Below are 6000 nucleotides of genomic sequence, written 5' to 3'. Positions count from 1 at the left end.
TATATAAGATATGTCAACGCCCACATCCACGCACTGCACGGGAACCAGCCACGCTCACACACACACACACACACACACGTCTGTCACTCGGGACCAATCAGAGCTGAACGTCCACGGAAAACTCCCATCGCGATCAATACCTACCGCGCGATGCCACCGCCGCCCTTGAGAACGCGCTCACCGCTCGATTGCCGGACCTGCGGCGCCGGCACGGTCTCACGGCCAGGCATCGATCAGCAGAGCAGGGACCGCGAAACTCCGCTCTCAGACGCGGGCAAGGTCAATCGACCGCTCGACACCAGCCCCGTCAGCGCCGTCCGAGTCAATATTCCCCCACGCGTGAACAAATGTGCGGTAAAATTAAATTAAAAAATTAAAAAATAAAATATATAATATATGTATAGAATATAACATTACTGTATTTATATAAACAATATATTGAAATGCTATTTGGCCATATGTTGTGTATGCTGGATTTCTGAGAGGGCGATTGGATCTGCATGACTGGGCCAAGCCGAAGCACAGCGCCCTCTATCAGTAGAGCGGTGCATTAACACACTCATTAGTATGCCTGGCGGCATCGACCGGGACGATGGGCAGCAGCGGGCAGGACGGTCGGTCTGAGGTCAGCCCGGTGGAAGGGGGAGTTCAAACGGGTCCAAACACGCCATGTCACCGTGTAAAAGTACAGACACGTCTCAGCAGCCAGCAGAGCAGGGCATTGTGGGATTCGCTCGCTCGCTCGCTCGTTCGTTCGTTCGTTCGTTTGTTTGTTTGTTTCCCCGAGCGAGTGACCCACCCCTCCCCATCCCCCTCCCCTCCCCAGATGGGCCGTTTGAAGGTGACGGGATGGGGGGGGGGTATTCACACTGCCTGGCCGGGGCCCAGCGCCGGCCCACAGGCGAGGGCCCCGGAATGTCAATGAGGAAGCCCTGAGGCCCCGAATAATCCTCTCCATTCACGGGGCCGATATCGGCGCCTGAATAGCCAAGCGGCCGGACCCGGGCCCGTTAAGGAAGGGGGGAGGGGAGGCCTCCTCCGCTTCGTTTAACCCGCTAAGAGAGCGAGAGGCGAGCCGGCGCGTGGTTTTAACCGCCGGGTTCCGGTCGGGAGCGAGCGCGGGCGTGGGGCGGGGCTAAGCGACAGGGCGGCGACACACGCGTAAGGGCCTCCGCTTGATTCGACAGCGACGGGCTTCGTCCCGTCGGTCAGAGACGCGCCGTTCAAAACGACCCCTTTCCCTTTCTCACATAAGATGCTGAGCTCAGGCCTCGCTGAAAATAATGAAAACCGTTCTTCTTTTCTTTTTTTTTTTGGCTGGACTGCAACAGCGGGGCCAGCCCTACAAACGCGGATGTCTGTGACTGAGTGACTGAGTGAGTGATGAAGTTACACCATTGGTCGGCCGAGTTATGAAGTTACACCATTGGTCGGCCGGATGAAGTGTGTTAGGTCCAGCCATACACTAGGTTTTGACCTGGTCTTGTTTAAAATGAGGAGAGCGTACCGCTTGCAGACACATTTATGGGTGTAGAACTGTGGTTTTGATTGACAAAAATGCCACAATTTCCATTTCATGTTATGACAGTCATGCTCCCTCTCTTCAACAGTGAGATGTAAACATAAAAATTCAGGGAATTGTATGGAGTGTGTATACATTTGGCGTCCTGCAAAATCGTGCATCTACAAAGAACAGAATTCTGTTTCCCGTTTACCAGCGACCACTATGGTTTCATCATTTGGAGTTTTTGAACCAACTTTATTAGTTCTTGAGTTCTGAAACTCTGAGAGTGCATACAGCCAAATAAGAACTTTATTATTATTAATAATAATAATAATAATAATAATAATAATGCAGATAAGAGATGTTTTCACAACACTTACAACATATGCACTTTAACACACCAGTTGTACGGATGTAAAAAGGATAATAATAATACAGCATGTCCTGAAGAGTTCAAATATAGTTGGAAACATCCCTCTTCCTACACTGTAATTACAGAACAGGCAAGGACACACTCACACACTCACACCGAAACAAACTTCGGCTCCTAACAGAAGGGAGAGACTGTCTGGTTTCTTTGGTTAAAGGTACAGTAACGCTGTGCATGGGAACAGAAGGGCATTCTGGGATATCTCACACACCAGGCTGCATTCACCCTGTGAACAGGGGCACCAGACTGCCTGAGGAGTAGTGATATGGTGGATCAGCTGTGACTCAGCAATCTCTAGCAAGGGTACACCATCATAACTCACACAAACATATACCACATGTACGCCACAGATACATACACACACAAACACACGGACAGACAGAAGCACACACACACACGTGCACACACACACACACACACGTGCACACACACACGCACACACACAAACACGCATGTGCACACGCACACTCACACGCACACACACACGCATACACACATGCACCTACACACATGAAAAAGCGTGAGGGTAACTCACTAATCAAACAACTGCTGCTGAGACATACTGAGGGTATTAGCACTTTATTATTAGCACATTACCATCAGCACATTAACCCGTCTTTTTTTTTTTTACATGGCCATATTAAGAGAGGACGTGTTAATCGTGTACAATTAATTAAAAGGACATTATTCTATCCGGACGCTGACACCGTTCATCAAGTGCCATGATAATACAACACTAAACGATTGTAAATTCTAATCAATTCATTAATTCATTCATTACTGTAGGACTATTCTATTGCGGCGTGACCCTCCACCTGACCCAGTGAATAGGTGTAAACAGGTAAATTAGTGTCAATGGGATGTAATTGGCCACTAGGGGGAGCTGAAGTGTTTTTGAACCCCCGAGACCCCAGAAGATGACCTAGCCTGTCCTCTGTCTCCATCCAGAGCAGGACAGCCTGCGGTTTCCTGTGTAATGCACGGTGTAAGTGTGTCTAAAGAGCTTTGGTAGAATTACCTGACACTGGCACTTCAAATCCTTTGAGTTCCTGACAATAACAGGAACCAAGAAAATCCCCTTTAAAAGTTACAGTCTGGATCAAACTCATCTAAGCTTCAGTGGGAACTTCTGTGCATAAATACTGACATATTTGTGTGGCACAGACCAAAAGCATGTATGCTTGTTTCTTAGGTTCAACAGAGAGGGAGAGAGACAGAGAGAGATAGGGGTAAGAGAAAGAGCGGAGGGAGGTGGGAGGGAACAGGGGGAGGGGGGAGAAAGACGGGGGAAAGAGAGGAGGAGGGGGAGTGAGAGAGACAAAAAGGAGAGAGGAAAAGTGTGCTGGCGAGAGATAGAGACTGTTATGCTGCTATGCTTTGGCGATATGTACTTTGAAATATGTCAACAGAATAAAGTGTGGGGAGAGAGAAATGTTCTTTCCACTGACCCTGTCCCCCTTCCCACCTTTCACTGTGTTCTACATTTGACTCTCATTGCAATCCAGTGCCCTTTATTCACTGCAATCCAGTGCCTTTAATTCACTGCAATCCAGTGCCTTTAATTCACTGCAATCCAGTGCCTTTCATTCACATCCTGTGCTGTTACTTCTACTTTGGACTGCACACCAGATACCCACAATGCACCACAAACAGACAATGGCTCAATACATTCCCAATAAATCGCTTCTGTGCCACTGAGCCACGCGGTGCTCTACATACAAAGACTGCACATCTACCGGGTCCCTATAATGCCCACCTCTAGACAGACAGCCAGCCAGACAGACAGACAGACAGCGCTAGGGAAGCAGGTGGGGGTGTGGAAGACCAGAGGGTGGATAATGTCAACCCCCCCACCCCCTCCTCTCCCCACCCCAGGAAATCAAACTAATCAGTGAGGAAATTAAAACAGGCCTCCAGAAACAGACATGTCAATCCCATCTGCCCTTTCCCATAAGACCAAAAATCAGACTCCAGTACCACAGAGCAAGAGGCCAGAAATCCCCATCAGCATTTTTAATAAGAGACGGGAAACTCTGGCCCCAGGTTTGAGGTATCGCCTGTCTCTCACAGGCCAGGCACCCCACCCGGGAACAGGCGAGACGTCCCAGAATTTCTGGGGTTCCCGAACTTTATCGACCTTTTGTTCCAGCTGAGGGAGAGAGGGAGTGAGGGAAGGAGAGAGTGAAAGAGAGAGAGCCCCTTCTGCAGAGTTCACCCCAAAGCCGCTCGGCCTTCTCGCGAAAGAGGCACGCTCAGCCGAAAACAGAGCTCACCGGAGAGGAGCTTATTAGGGAAAACAGACCTGTCATAACAAGAGTCTCGCACACCTCTACGGCTGAGGTGACAGTATGCGCATAACTGGCCTAATTCAAGTGTGAAAGCCACAGTCTGGGGAGTGGGAGAGCTAACAGACTGTGTATGTATATATGTGTGTGTGTGTGTGTGTATATATATATTTGTATGTGTATGTGTGTGTGTGTGTGTGAGTGTGTGTATATATATTTGTGTGTGTGAGTGTGTGTGTGTGAGTGTGAGTGTGTATGTGTATATATATGTGTGTGTGTGTGTGTGTATATATATATTTGTATGTGTATGTGTGTGTGTGTGTGGTGGTGTATATATTGTGTGTGTAGTGTGTGTGTGTGAGTGTGAGTGTGTACGTGTATATATGTGTGTGTGTGTGTGTGTGTGTGTATATATATATTTGTATGTGTATGTGTGTGTGTGTGTGTGAGTGGTGTGTATATATTTGTGTGTGTGTGTGTGTGAGTGTGAGTGTGTGTGTGTGTGTGTGTATATATTTGATTTGTGTGTGTGAGTGTGTGTATATATTTGATTGTGTGTTGGTGTGTGTATATATTTGTGTGTGTGAGTGTGTTTTTGTGTGTGTGTATTTGAGTGTGTGTGCGTGTGTATATTTGTGAGTGTGTGTGAGTCTGTGTGTGTGTGTGTATATATATTTGTGAGTGTGTGTGTGTGTGTATTTGTGCGTGTGTGTGAGTCTGTGTGTGTGTGTCTGTAGTGTGTGTGTGTGTATATTTGTGAGTGTGTGTGTGTGTGTGTGTGTGAGTGAGTGTGGTGTGTTGTGGTGAGTGTGAGTGTGTGAGTGAGTGTGAGTGTGTATTGGGTGAGTGTGAGTGTGTGTGAGTGTGAGTGTGTGTGTGTGTATATGGGGGGGGGGCTTGTGCAGTACATGTCAGAAACGAGCAGCGCTGACGCATGAAAGGGTGAAACTAGTGCCGTCTCAAAACAAAGAGATATCCTTCCTTCTTTACCCCCACGCGCACATCCTTCCGTCTGCGATCTCTGCCGTCTGCTCTTTCCATTTCCTGTTCCTGTTCTGACACGGGACGCACACTCAGCTGAACCCCGCCCGCAGTGACCTCCCCCCCCCCCTTCTTCCCACAGCTCAGTAATGGCGCACACGCACAGTGTGTATGTTCACCACCAACCCATTACCCAGCAAACTGGCATACATGCAAACCCAAAAAATTAACAGTGAACCCCCCCCCGCCATATTTCCTCTCTATATATCTGTGTGTCCTTGCCGACAGGGTCATTTGCAGTCACCACTGGAACCCGCTGTAGCCTGCATATCCCTGTCAAGCACAACACCGCAATTTTTCTTTCTTTTTTTGTCCGAAATAAAAACCTTTTTTTTTTTTTAAACGTATCAGCTTTCCTTCAGACGGCTGCATTGAATCCACAAAACCCAAGGACCCTCTCTCTCTGCGCCCCACTGCCCTCCTCCAAAACGCAGTGACCAATGGAAAGTTCCCATCTTCCCCGCCCGCGTGGCACGCGACGGGGGACTGTTTCCACGACAGAGCTGACCAATCGCGGCAGGGCGTGGCGTAAGGCCGGTGTCGTCCAATCGAATGGCGTGGCACGGCAGGCACGAGATCTCGTACGGCCGGAACTTACGCCGGCTGCTTCCTGCTTCCTGCTTCCTGTCAGACTCGGAGCAGAACCGAGTCCCTTCGGACAGCGGGGCACACCCCCACGCTCACGAGGCTTCAGACGGGCCGTGCCCGCGATGCCCGCTGTGCCCGCTGTCCTGGTTCAG

At 49.2% G+C, this 6000-nt stretch overlaps 1 protein-coding gene across 1 annotated transcript in view; it reads right to left on the bottom strand.

Moving 5' to 3' along the window:
* Positions 1–6000, bottom strand: part of LOC135253971 (solute carrier family 22 member 23) — a 42497-nt gene that overhangs the window by 12593 nt on the left and 23904 nt on the right. The window lies entirely within an intron of this gene.

The sequence above is a fragment of the Anguilla rostrata genome, chromosome 4, assembly GCF_018555375.3.
Source record: "Anguilla rostrata isolate EN2019 chromosome 4, ASM1855537v3, whole genome shotgun sequence".
NCBI classification, from domain to species: Eukaryota; Metazoa; Chordata; class Actinopteri; order Anguilliformes; family Anguillidae; genus Anguilla; species Anguilla rostrata.
The sequence above is the reverse complement of the archived record's forward strand: the minus strand, read 5'-3'. Positions and strand labels throughout refer to the sequence as shown.